A 14,338-nucleotide genomic window follows, 5' to 3' on the forward strand; every position below is an offset into this window, starting at 1 on the left:
ATCCAGTCATTTATTGCATCCTGCTGACCCTCCCATCCTCACATGTCTCTTCCTTTCGAGTCCCACTCCTATGGCAGTGACCTCGGCAGTGGTGGCTTTTGGCTTCCCAGCCCTCCATCCTTCGGAAATTCTCCAGTGTGTTCTCTTGGTACGTTTTTCCATACTTCCTTTCTGCTCTGTTAAATGATAGGCCCCCCTGGGACAGGAACCCCGTAGCTTTCTCCACGCCCTGCAGTTCCTCACGGAGTGCACAAGCCGTGGAATGCTCAGGAAAGGCCTCCTAGATGAAGGATCGTGCGCAGCCAGAGGGCCCTGGGCTGGGCTGCAGGACGGGATTTCTGAGGCCGTGGGTGTGCCCAGGCGTGAGAGCAGGCGGTCCGCTGTGGGCCTCCTCACCTGCCTTTGGCACCTCGTCACACCGCGCACAGGTAACCTCAGCACTGGGAGCTGGTGCCTGCTTGGCCAGTGGCCGTCTGGCATCCTTCCCAGCGACATTTCATTTGACCTTTCCTTTGAAGAAGGGTTTTGAAGCAACACTGTACATGTAAAGGTCAACAAAGAAGAGTGGATGATATGCCGACAGAATGTGAGTTAAAAGGCAGGAAATGAGGCTGCTTGATATGACCAGGTTGGAGGGGATGAGCGAAAAAAATGCCCCCGAAATAATTCTTTAATCATTTGTCTTTAGAGACGTAAAGTGGGACATGGAAAACAAACATTTCCATTCAATGTATACACAGTTTGGCAAAACAAATAACTGGGCTTTGTGAGCGTCCAGACCTCCTGGCAGGAGGAAAGTGGCCTCTTGACTGGACATTCTTTCCCCGCCGGAGTTCAGAGTGGAAGAAGTCAGAGGAGCTGCCCCAGTGGTAGAGCAGGTAAAGCAGAGCATTTTATTTTTCTAAATGAAAGTGAAAACTTCCAGATTTGTCCCAAAAGCCAAACCAGCGAAGAGGTCTCTGGACCTCTTGTCCAGGGGAAGGACCCGCTGCCTGTGCCACATGACTTGCTCACTTTTAAAGGAGTGCTTGCTGAGTGTTTCCTGGCGTCCGAACGACATGGGGAGACGGCCGGCTGTGGTCCCTGCCAACCCCAAGCAATGCACACGGCAGAGGACATGTGTCTCAGTGCTACAGAAACCAGGATGTTTCAGTCTTTTAAAATAAAAATCAGTGGCTAAAAACTCAGTTATTGTTAATTATACCATTTATATAAAATTCATGTATCTTATATCCATTGGTCTTGTTTATCTTTTTGATAGTTTTAAGCCAACTTAAAGATTTCTAGGCAACAGCCCTGAAGTCTTTCACCATCTGAATTAGGGACGATAGAAATAAATCAATCAACTTATTTTTATGTTTTCAGCTATGTATTTGAATAGTGCCTTGTCAATTACTGAATACCTTCGTATTATAAAAGCGCAGTTATTTTGAGTACGTGATCTTCACATCACTTCGCAGGCTGGCTGGTAGTAAGATCTCTTGTAAGTTAAAAAGCTAATAAAAACAACAGCAAACATATAGCACTTACTGTATGCCCGGTGCTCTTCAGTGCAAATGTTAATTCATTTGGGCCTCTCCCAAACTCTGAAGTGTCACTTAGTACTATTGTCCTCATCTTGCAGAGGGAAAAAAAGGAATCTGGTCTTATCTGAGACTTTAATTTCTGTCTCGCCTCTCTGTCCCTTGGTTCTCGCAGATGGGAGAAGGCAGGGGTGGGCTGAGGTGTAGGTGAGGTAAGTAGTATCCTTATCCCAGTTTTCAGGTGAAACAGAGAAGTCTGGTGACTTGCCCGTGATGGCACAGGTCAGGCAGGGCTTCTGATTCCTCTGATCAGTGAGCAGGTATAAAATGGGACAGAGGAAAAACCTTTTCCCTCTCAGTATGCCTTAAAGTCAATAACGTGGGTTGCTGGGAGTTGCCAGGCCTTCCCACCCAGGCGCAGGGAGCCCTGGTGTTCTCTCCCATGCCAGGCTCCTAGACAGAGAATGTTCATAAGAGGGACAACTGCCCGCAGCCACCATTTCATTTTATGCCATAAAGACATGGTGAATGCGCCTGCCTAGGGATTCACACTCAGGCAGGAGGTACTGGGTAGTTGGCTTTGTTGGCCGGTCCAGGTGATGGGCTGGTATGCAGGAGGCTGCGGGTCAGGAGGCCTTCTGCGCCCGGCCCTGGCCTTCTCCGTATTGTGGGACTGGGCCGGCTGTGGACAGACTTGAGGGTGGCCTTGCCGTGTTGGCGAGGGCGCTGTGTGGGTGGTATGGGGGGTGTTGCTGGCCAGCCACAGGGCTGACAGAAGGGGCTTCAGATGGGGGGGAACCTGGCTGAGTAAAGAGCATTTGGGGCGACTCTCACACAACCGCTTAGAGCTCCGACGAGCACCACAACCTCTCTCCGAGGCTCAGTTTTCTCAATGTTGATCGGCTGTGCATCTGAAACACCGAGCACAGAGTCTGCGACATACCAACTGCTCAGATTTTACTAAGTTGAAGGCTTAGGGAAAAAAGCCTTTTTAAAATGCGGTGTCTTGTTAAAACTCACCACTCGACTCTCTCTGGGCATTTTTGAGACCACGCTAGGTCTAGGGCAGCTCAGGGGCAGCTCACTTTGGAGGAAGAGGGTGAGTCATCAGGTGGTCCAAGCCCCGTCCAGCTGTGCAGGTCTATAATAGAGGCATTGTGCTCCGAGTAGGCCCAGGCGGCCCACATTCCCAAGGTGGCAGAAGCAGCTGCAGACATCCAGAGCTTGCTGCCCCTAAGGCCGGAGTCATCAGGGCCCCCGCAGGGAACAGATGGTGCTCTCAAGCTGGGTAATTGGTGGTGAATTTAATAAAGCGACTGTTTACAAAGTCAGGACCAAGGTTAGGGGTGGTCCAACTGTGTTAGTGGCATGGCCTGGCCTTGCCAGGGTGCCCTCAGTGGCCCCATACCCTAGGCCTGGACAGACAGGGGAAGGTTTGGTGACCACAGCTGGCTGTGTTAGGGAGTGTCTTCCTTCACAGAGTCTGTCTCCTCCTGCAGGCTCTGGAGAGCTCAGGGTGCACACAGGTGGGCTCCCGGTATATATTGGAGAAGGGTGGAGGGTCCCTGGCTCTGGGGCACACAGAAGAGGAGGTGATTTCAGGTGTTGGGAGGACAACGACCATTTAGGTCAGTTGTGTATCCCGACATTTTGGTTTGCTTTAGATAAGATTCAATTCTTAAAATGTGGTTCAGATGGTTGGACAGAGGCCCATTTTGAAAACATTTAAACTGATGGCTTCTTTGGTAAAATTCCTTCAGTTACTTAGAATCCTGAAGACCTGCATGCAGGTGCTTCTCAGTCATTCAGTGTGTCTGGATTTGGGTTGTCTCACTGGTAAACTTAAAGGGATGGGTTAGGTCAGGGCTTAGCAAACTGGTCTATAAAGGGCAGGTAGCAAATGTGTTAGGCTTTTGGGGCCAGATGTTTTGAATGAGAATCTTTCTCTTCCTCTTTTTCGTCCTCCTCCTTAAAAAAAGAAAAAGGAAAGAACATTTAACTGTGAAAACCACTTTTAACTTCTGTTCGGTAACAAAAGTGGGCCACACGCTATAGTTTGCCAACTTACAGACCGGGTCTCTGTTTCTCTAAGTGCAGTGTGTGTGCCTTGTGTGCAATTTGAGGGAGGGCACAAACAAACATTTTTATCTTAATAGTATGTTAAGTAGCCATGGATGTTAGAAAAAATAGAGACCTGACACGTCTGTGCTCACTACCTGTACAACTGTAGCCATCAGGGTCCCTGCAGGAAACAGACGGCCCTTCTGCTGGGTGATGGAGCTGAGCTGAATATTTGAGTTCAGATCATTTTGGTGGTACTCCATTTGAGAGTAATACAAAGCTTTCTACAAAAAATATTTAAATTACGGAAGAGGTGGATACCTTTAAGGAAGGATATTATAAAGAACAGTATGCACGCTACAAAGATAACACAAAAACTCACAAAGGAGGTGTGAGAATAGATGGGTTTGGAATGTATTAGATTTTTGTGTGACTCTTACCTGCCACTGGCGTTTCTTGATGATTTTTTATTTGGGAACTGTTTTACACAGATGAAAATGTTCTCAAGAAATGCCTCAAGAAGAGATTTTGTGTAAGTTAATGGGAGAAAACAAGAGGACAGAGCCGTTTCTCAATTGAGTCCCGGCTGATACACATGGCAGGCGTGTCTGGTACCCCGCCTGCCTTGCTCCCCTCTCTCCCAGGGAGAATAGTTCCCTGGGTGGGAGCCCTTTGGAGTCCTAAATCACTCCCTGCCCCTTAAGTTTCCCTAAGCGTTCCTGTATAGAATTGCACCAACACAGCCTGCTATTTCGCCCCAGGAGAACAAATTAAGTCTATCAAAGTACAGAAATTCAGAGGGCAAGGCTTGCAAGTGCTTGCTTAATTCCCTCTGGTAATCACTGGGCTGGCACAGGCAGGCTCCTCTTTCCTGGACCTGTGCCCCTCCCCTGGCCACATGCAAGACTCATTTGTCTCCATCGGCTTCTTTAGAGCTGCCGCAGGGTCGGGGACACGTCCGTGGGAGGGCAGGGGCGGGCTGACACCTGCCTGCGGTGAGTTGTACCCAGGGCTTGTAAATGCCCAGGAGAGTAGTATGAACTCACTTGTCGGGTGTGCCTGGGCAGACAAAGGGCTGCCTCCAAGCCTCCTGAGCATGCCGAACATTCAGTGCAGGAAGTATCCCAAAATTTGTTTCCCATCCATTTTTCCTTCTAGCTCCCCAAGTTGGGCATGTCTTTTCCCTGCCTCACTGGTGATTTATCTGTCCTGGTAGCGCACCTTGATGATCTTTGGAAATTCTGCGCTAGTGTGGAAGAGACCTTATTGGATTTTTTTTTTACTGCTTGATGATCTTTTACTTCTGATCACCTATGAAAACCTTCCTATTTTCTCTGAGATCCGGGCCACATATGCACAGAGTGAGGGGTGTTTCCCTTGTATCCCATTGGAGCTCAAAGCTTAACAAAGTATATTATTTAACGGACTATACTCTTCTTCAGTTTTAGTATCCTGTGCCCTGTCACAACGAAGTATCTTGGCCATGTGTTAGGCCTGGAGCTCATGTTTGTGGTGAAACAGAATGAGAAAAGACCTAGTGCTTGCAGGGAAGGTGTATTACGCCAGAGATAATTGCCCATTGGTGAAACACTTTAAGCAAAATGACTGTTACGTACCATAAACGCCTTGTGTAGGGAGGAGGAGCTCCTCTTACCAACTGCAACCAGCACTGTAATTATTGATTTCTGGGTCAGGGGGTCAGAGGTAGAATTTTGACTTGAGGTGGAATTGAAGTACATGGAGAAAGTGCTGCTGTTGCACAGAACTTTCGTGGAAATCCTGGGATCTGCCCAGGTGCCCTTCGTAGGAAACCATGCTGCTGTCTTTGGTGGATTGGGCTCCTCCTAGCTTTTATTATTTTTTTAAACAGCTTTGTTGAATACAATTTAGTACCATAAAGTTAATCCATTTAAAGTATAAATTCAGTGGTTTTTTGTTATAGCCACAGTCAGGCAACTATTATCACAGTTTTAGAACATTTCCATCACCCCTAAAAGGAAGCCTATATGCACCAACAGTCACTCCCCAACCCTCTTCCATCCCCTCCCCAGCCCTAGGCAACCATTAATCCACCTTCTGACTTTATTTTGAGACATTTCGTATAAACGGAGTAACACAATATGTGGCCTCTCGTGAGTGGTGTCTTTCCCTTAGTGTGGTGTTTTCAGGGTTCATCCACATGTGGCTTTTGTGTCAGTGTTTCACTCCTTTGTAAGGCTGAATAATGCTTCATTGTATAGGTATTTTGCATTTTATTTATTCATCATTTGATGGACATTAGGGTTATTTAACCACTTCTTGGCTGTTCTCAATCATGCTGCTGGGAACATTTGTGTACAGGTTTTTGTGTGGATACATGCTTTTGTTTATCTTGGTTGTATATCTAGGAGTAAGTTGCCAGGTCATATGGTAAGTATGTTGTTTTTTTTTTAGGAATTTTCTTAGTTTTTTTTTTTTTTAAAGGCAACTCTATTTTTTGTTGTGTATTTTGAAGTGTATATTTCAGTGGCATTAAGTACACTTGCATTGTTCTGCAGCCATCACCGTGTTACTCCCCATAGGTTTTTATGAAACAGTCAGCACATCTCTTGGTCCCCAGAAAAGAGAAGTAACTTTAACTTTGACTTGGCAAAGGGACGGGTTAATAAAATGCCGAGTCACTGCCTTTTGAGAGCTAGAACAGGTGAAGGGTCTTTGGCTCAAAACCATAGGATCTGTCTGCATGGATGCTACTGCTTTCTTTTTTCTTTCTTTTAAACATTTATTTATTTATTTTAGAGAGAGTGTGTGTGGTGGGGAGGGGCAGAGAAAAAGAGAAACCCAAGCAGGGTCTGTGCTGAGCGCAGAGTGCAGTCTGGGGCTCTTTCCCACAACCCTGAGATCAGGACCTCAGCTGAAACCAAGAATCAGAAGCTTGAGCGACTGTGCCATCCAGGTGCCCCTGGTTTTAAAAAAAAATGTTGGTTAAGAGCAGCATTAGGGAGGAGGTGGGTGACTTGAAGAGGCTGCCTGAGAACTGAGAGTAGGGGAACTAGAGAGGTTGCTACTGCCTGTATTCTCTGGGGGAGCCCACTGGGTGTCTTGGAGCGATGATGCCGTCCTTCCCAGGCACCTCTCCAGGGCACACAGCATGAGTTCAAGAGCCTTATTTTCCTGCCTGGGCCCTTGCAGGTGGCTTAAGAGAATCCTGAATAGAAGGGATCATTTGTAGCATTTACTGAGTCTCAGTAGAATGTATCAGTGTAGGGCCAGAATTCGTGTGTGTGTTTTTAGGGGAAACCAACGTAGAGCTAGAAGAGATCTTGGAGAAGGTTTGCGTAGACCACGGACAGGAGAGCCTTGACTTCCTTCTGTCCATGCCTTGGTGGGCTGGCCCCTTTGCCCTCTCAGGACCCCCTTGTGCTATCCCACACCTCCAGATTTCCATGCTGCTCAGCCCTGTCTGGGGAGTGCCTACCTTCTTCCCTCAGCCTCGCCAAACCTTCACCTTGGCCTCTATCTCCCCTGACCGCTCCATCCTGGGTCTATTGCTCTGAAATTCCCCCATGTCTCCTTTCTCTGCTGCTCATTTGGAGAACACCCTGTGGTTTTTGTATTGTATGTGTATGTTTCGTGAGTACCTCTTTTTTTCAATAATAGTCACTTCCTTACTGGCAATGATTGTATTTTATTAAACTCTTTGGGTTCAGTTACTGGCAGAGAGAAACAGAGGGTAGGTGCCACAGTCTACCCCCGCAGCTTGTAGTGAGATAATTCTTTTAAAATATTGACAAACTATGTAATTAAGAACTGATTATTCACACATCAAACAATTGTTCCCTTCAACTGGAGAATTTCTTAAAATAGCAGCTCCCCCTGGCTGCATTTATCTATTTGTATCGCTCATTAGCTATTTGGCGGAGAAATTTCAAAACGCCAGACAGGAGCCAGTGCATTTACAGAACGGGATGAAATGAAGGCAGAGTATTTCTGAAATGATATCACTTATTCAGGGACAGTCTCCCAGGAATATAAGTACTTTAAAAAATACAGATTATATTTATATGCATAATCTCAATTTATTACTATTTTTAAACAATTCCATGAGCTACGCAGTAGTTTCCTCTTTGGAGAAGTGAGGAAACAGTTTCAGAATAATTTGCCCGAGCTCACTGAGCCGGTCAGTGGTTGAGCAGAGTTTGAAACCAAAGTCACCTTGAAGACCTATCTTTGCCTCCTTGCTCCCTCGCATCTCATTGCATTTGCTAAGTGGGAAGATCCTCCTTATGTCTGATTAAAGTTTTACTGTAATTATATCATGGCCCACTGCCCTGGGGGACCGATTATATGCTCATGTAGATTTTCAGTAGCGTTAAAGATAATGGAGCATCCGAGTGGCTTTGGAGTCAGGTGCGCGCAGGTTTGAACCAAGGCTCGGCTTTAAAACTACTTTATGTGGCTGGCTTGCCCTAAGTAAGATGGGTGCAACAGCTGCGTAAACGTCAAGGCCTGGTTTGAGTGTTAGATGAGGTCATGCACATACAGCGCCTTACAGGGGGCTGGCGCCTAATAGCCATTTCATTGGAATGTGAGCCGTTCTTACTGTTCTTGCCTTGGGGGATATGGCTGGCTTCAGATGCAAAGCATTACTCCAAATGGAGGCAGAAGTCAGAGGCTGGTTGGTGAGAGCTCTGAAGAGGGAGGCAAGTGGCAGCTTGGAGAGTCACTTCTCTGTACCTGCCCTCCCGCAGCACCTGTCCTCCCTCCCTCCCTCCTTCCTCCCTTCTCTCTCCTGTCAAATCCATGACAGCCTGGGGGGACTGCTGCATTAGGTGGTGAGTTGGTTACTTCCAACTCTTTGAATTTATGATTTCATTTTTCAGATCTCAGGCATTAAGAAATAGAGGTTCATGGCTCCTTGGCAGGCAAAACGTGTCAGGGAGAGAAGTGGCCATCCTCCTATGCTGAACACTGCCTCATCTCTGTGCTTTCTCAGAGCTACAGAGTAGAGATATCTTTCTACTCCAACACTGAAACCGTGTTTTGCAGAACAAGAGGACTGTTGAATGAAGTGGCAGTGGGATCTTTCCATCACAGTGGGGTCCTTCCCTGAGCTCCTGCACCTCACCTGTGAAGTGGGATGAGGCATTCTTTCTGCGGACCTTGTGAGCACAGTGGGACTCAGCCTGCTGGTTCCTTTCTCTCTCAGGGGCCTGCCCTGGCCATCCCAGCTCTTCCAGGTTTGACCTTCATCTTCCAAGCAGAGTCATGCAGAGTGCCTGGGTCTCCAGCCTTCTACAAGATACCAACTCGCCCTCAGAAATGAGAACTCATTAAAAAGTGAAGCATGGCTTAGTCACACCGTGTTTTTTAATTGTTTACTCTTCCCTGTCTTCTGCTTGCCTCTTCGTTATTCTCAGCCCTGGTTTCGGGACAGTGGAGGGTTCTCCAGCAATGTTGGGACAAGATTTCGCTTTCTAGTGAATACGCTTGTTTGCAGACGTTATTGGAAGCTTTAAGAAAAAAAAATCTTAAACCAGTTCACTTAAAAAAGTCCATAGAACACTTTGCAGCGGACAGTTTCATACAGTAAAAGGCACGCTTTGTCTCCCTCAGTGCTCTGCTGATACTTCTCTGCTGCGGACTCCGCCCCGAGCGCCATAGGATATTGAGTGGCATTCCTGGCCTCTGAGCACTAGATGACGACAACACTCCCCTGCCCCCGACTTGTAGCAACCACAGGTATCTCCAGGAATTGCCAGATGACGCTTGGCGGGAGCAGAAGCAACCTTGGTTGAGAACCATTGCCCTGTAACCTTAGACCTGGCCCCTCACAGCTTCTCTTGCCACCCTTTCTCTTTCCTTGGCATCACCAGGAGACATAGGCCGAGGGGGAAGAACGGCCTTCACTAGTCTGTTGCAGTACACAGCAAAGAGGATTTGGGGGGGCTTTTTGTGGAGAATTTTGCATCTCGGAGGAAGGTTGAGTCATCAAATTGTGAGTCCAGTGACCTTTACCTTGGTGCAGAATGGCTGGAATAGTTTTAATTATTGAAGGATTGTGGGGAGGATAAATATCTTGCTGTTATTTCCTTGACCACATTTCCTTTAGCATATGTAATTTTTTCCCCTCATAAATTTTATAGAACCACAGATGTCTATATGGAGTCTGTGGTCTTTCAAATAGCATTTAGGCTGCAGTGTTATTGCTGTCTCAGGGAGGGGACAGAAACTGGTGTAGGTTTCCAGTACAGGTAGGATTCGGGTGGGCATTGGAAATTTGAAAAAGATGTAAGGCATTCACATTCTCAGGTGGACGCTGGAATCCAGTGTGTGTGTTTTCCTGGGAAACCACTGAGTAGCAGCTGTGAAGCCCACGGTCAGGGGGTAAGCCCTTATCATTGAGAAGACGGGAAGCAAGCACATGTTAGGTGGTCATGGAGCTGTGGAAGTCCTAAATGTGGGTCCAACTGAGGCATAGGGGAACGTGATCTGTCAAAAGTAGGTCTGTTCCTTGGGAGTGAATTATTTCAGTTAATAAGGGTCTGGTAATTTCTGGGTAGACCTAAAATGCAGTTTTAAGACTGGGAGGCTGAAGGAGAGAGCAGGGATGGCTCCCACGTTCCTGTGGTCCTCTTTGCAGGGTACAGGCACAGCCACTGGGGGGTTCCCTGCTTGATGTGGTTCCCGCAGTACCCGCACAGCAGGCTCCTCGTGGAGCAGGGGATGAGAGTCTGAAAGTCTCTGGGCACAGGGGTGGATCCTTCCGGGATGCCTGGAGGCCTGTCCCGCTGGCTCTGGGGACATTGCAGGCTCCTTTCTGGACTTCAGGCTTTCGTTCCGTTCTCCACCTCTTCCCTTGAACAGAAAACTGATGTCTGTTTAACTACTTGGCAGTCTCTTAGCCTATGCTCCCTTTTACTTTTTCTAAATTTTAAAAAAATTTTCAAAGATTATTTATTTATTTATTTATTTGACAGAGAGATAGCACAATTAGGCAGAGCAGCAGGCAGAAGGAGAGGGGGAAGCAGGCTCTCTGCTGAGCAGGGAGCCCGATGTGGGGCTCGATCCCAGGACCCTGAGATCATTACCTGAGCCGAAGGCAGCTGCTTACTGACTGAGACACCCAGGCGCCCCTGTTCTCTTTTAACCAACAAAAATCTTAGGCTGAAATTTGAAAACTATTCATGCCAAAGAAAAGAATTAATCAGGGTTTGCTTTTTTAAACTACTAATGCTCCCCTGCCAGGATTCTGACATCCTCCGTGCCTGCTCAGGGACTGGCTTGGCCCTTCCATAGGCACTCAGCCATTCTGAAGGAGCTGTGTTCTTGCCAGAGATCTTGGTTCGAGTTAGTAGACATGACAGAGATTGCCTAGTTGCCTTGAACTGTGCTCCCTGTAGCTTTGTTCCTTACAACAGCCCCAGCATCTGCCCTTCTCGTGGGGTGGAGCACATACTTGTGTCACTGGAGCTCCTCCTGTATCTGAAAATCTCATGGAATTACTTTAGGAGAGCAGAAGCATGCTTCTTCCAGTTAATATTTCATCCATTCTCATTTTTCAAAGAGGGGCTTCCAGTCATAGAACCTAAGCTCCAGAAAGTCAGGGGTTTGGGTCCGATCAGGTCCCTGCTGCATCTCTGGTTTCTAGAACCATATCTGGCACCCAGAACATTTGTGGAATGAAGAACAGCATAAAAACACACTCGTAGGCAAAGTAGCTCTTTAAGTTGCCAGAAAGTTGGGCATTATGTTCAAAAAATGACCAAACATTTTTGTTGCTTCATCAGTGTACCTAATGAAAAGATCTGATTCCTTCTGATATCTAAACTGTTCCATGGAAATATGCCTCGTGCTGTTTTCATGTTGCTGTGCATACATATGCCCTGTCCAGGTGCCAGGTGCCCCCCATTACACAGAGCCCCGGTGTCATGGCCTCACCTTTACAGCCCAGATTGTCCGGTGTGCTTGCTGCTGGCCGTATTTATGAAATACAGGAGATCAAATCCTTCAAGTGTGAAGTGTACGTAGCATTCTCATTACTCTGTTTTTTAAAAAAGTGAGTTGTCAAATCTGTTGAAATAGAATAAATCAGCTAGAACATTCTTGGATTAAAGAAAAGCAGTACTAATGAATATATTTGCTATGCATTCCAATCCTATTAATCCTGATGAGTTCAGCCTGGATTAATGTATGGCATGCTTTTCTTCAGGACCTCTGAGTTGGGCATTAACTGCTTGTATACCAGGACAGGAAAGTGTGAGTAGAGTTTTGTGACATTAGCTTGGATCCAGCATGGCCATGTTCACTTGACTGGACAGCCCAGAAAGCAGTAGTTCTCAAACCGCTTGGTCTTGGAACCCCCTTGTGCTCTGTAATTACAGACTATGGAGGACTTGAAGGAGCTTTGCTTATGTGGGTTGTATGTATAAATGTTTATCATGTTACAAATTAGAATTTAGAACAACTTCAAGTGTTTATATACTAATCCATCTAAAAATAACAATAAATCATTTTATGTTAACATAACATTTTTATGGAAAATATCTAGTTTCCAGAACAACAACAACAAAAATTAGTAAGAGTAACGTTGTTTTACATACTTACCAATCTCTTTAATGTTCAGCTTAATTGAAGACAACTTGATTCTTATGTTTGATTATGCATCAGTCGGTTTTGATGTGTTTTAGTTGTAATATATAAAGAAAATGTGGCCTTGGATAGGTACTTGGAAAAGGCAGAGGACTTCAGGAGTCTTTTTGGACAATTATGGGTATTCTTTTTTGATACTGCACGAAAACTTGAAAGGAGATAGTTGGTTCCACAGTAGAATCTGAAACCATATTGACGGGGTTTTTTTTTTACTGGAAAATGTGTCTGTTTTGTACTTTAGAAAAAAAAAATCCATTTTCTCCTTTGAATCAGTCATTTGTCCATGCATGATTTTGTTTCAGTGAATTACTTTCTTACTGAATTACACAGATCTTCCAGAGGTGGACAGATTTTATCATGTAATTGTTTTCTAAAAATCACATTTGTTAGTATCACCACCAGTATCATCAGAAAACTCTCTAAGTTTTGAGAAACTTTTGAGTTCTGGGTGACGGATGCAAGTTTCCCAAAATTTTAAGTTGTTTGTTTGTTTGAAAGCTCAAATTTATCAATGGCAACCAACATTGTCGGTTGTTTTTCTTCTAGATTCTGCTCCTTTTATTCCAGATAGAGATCCGATCATGGCTTTTGGCTCTCTCCCTTCCCCAGAGAACAAAGTGTAGTTTTCTTGGCTTGGCCACAAGGGCTTGGATGACTTTGCCCCCATCTCCCAGCGCTTTGACAGTTTCTAGCCTTGTTTCCAGCCTCCACAGTTTTTTGTTTTGTTTTCTCATTCACTTAAAACCGTACACATTGATTATCTTCCAGTTCTGGATGGAGATCAGAAGTCCGAAATAGGTCTCACCAGGCTCAGGTCCGGGTGTCGGCAGGGATGTGCTCCATTCCTAAGACTCTGGAGAGAATCTGGCTCCTTGTCCTTCCCAGCTTCCAGAGGCTGCCTGCCTGCCTTGACTGCTGGTCCCCGACATGTTCAGAACCAGGGTGGCTGACGGGTCTCTCACATTGCATCCCCCTGACACTGACTCTCCTGCTTTCTCTTTCCATCTTGTAGGGACCCTCACTTATTCTATCAGAAAATCTTCCTATCTCAAGGTCAGCTGATTAGCATCTTTATTCCTCTTGCAACCTTAATTCCTCCTTGCCATGTAACCTAACACAGTGACAAGTTCCTGGATTTGGGATTTGGACTTTGGGGGTGGGGGGGGCAGTATTCTTCTGGCTGTCACATTCAAGCCACTCCGTTTTCACATTCAGCTCCTACTCTGTATGTGTTGGCTAGACTCATCCTCTAAACATTACTTCATCGCATAAGCCTTTTCTCAACTCTCCAGGTGGAGCCTTCGGAGGTAGAGACCCCCATGTGAGCCACACCATCTTGGTGCCCTTGTCGCGGAAATGCATCTGTATGTCGGTCTCCCCTGCTGGACCCTGGCCCTCTCAGGGCCCTTGTGGTGCTTGGTGCATGAGAGGGAACAAGCAGTGTTCCCTCTGGGCTGTGTTTAAGATGCTACCGGATGAATATCAGTTTCTTTGGTATGATAATGGCATTACACTTCGGTAGGAGAGTGCCGTTCTCAGGAGTTACCAAAGTGCTTAGAGGTCAGGTGCCATGGTAGCTATCATAGCTCACTCTCAAGTGGCTTCTGAGAACAGTTTATATTTACATAAAGATAAAGCAGATAACGGCAAATGTTAAATATTGGTAAATGTAGGTGAAGACTATGTAAATGTTCATTTAACTTTTCTGAGGGTTTGGGCATTTTCAGAACAGAAGGCAGGAGAATGGAGTATTGATGTGGAATGAGTGCAGGTGAGGATGGAGTCGGATTTCAGTTGTGGGAAATCTGTGTGCTGCTGCCGAGGTTCTGGAACTCTCCGTGTTGATTCCCATCTTCGTGTGCCTCTTTGGCATACTGATAATCCTCTCTGGGTTCACAGTGGTGCAGATTGCATTCAGGAATCTTCATTAGACCTCTTCAGCTCCTGGGCGAGCACGTGAGTGTGCGAAGTAGAAATGGTAAGATGGAGGAAATGAAGGACTATGTGCTGCTCCTCGACGAGCCTCTTCCTAGGACGCCCCCCGCGAAGGTGACTGGTCCCACTTGCAGACGGTGGTGACTCTAATCACTCGATCGCATTCATTGTGGGACTGTAGGGCACTC

General features: G+C 46.3%; 1 protein-coding gene across 1 annotated transcript in view; it reads left to right on the top strand.

The window, feature by feature from the left end:
• The window catches only part of SLC7A1 (solute carrier family 7 member 1), a 74,817-nt gene that overhangs the window by 21,463 nt on the left and 39,016 nt on the right, over positions 1–14,338 (top strand). The window lies entirely within an intron of this gene.

Source organism: Martes martes (assembly GCF_963455335.1).
Source record: "Martes martes genome assembly, chromosome: 3".
NCBI classification, from domain to species: Eukaryota; Metazoa; Chordata; class Mammalia; order Carnivora; family Mustelidae; genus Martes; species Martes martes.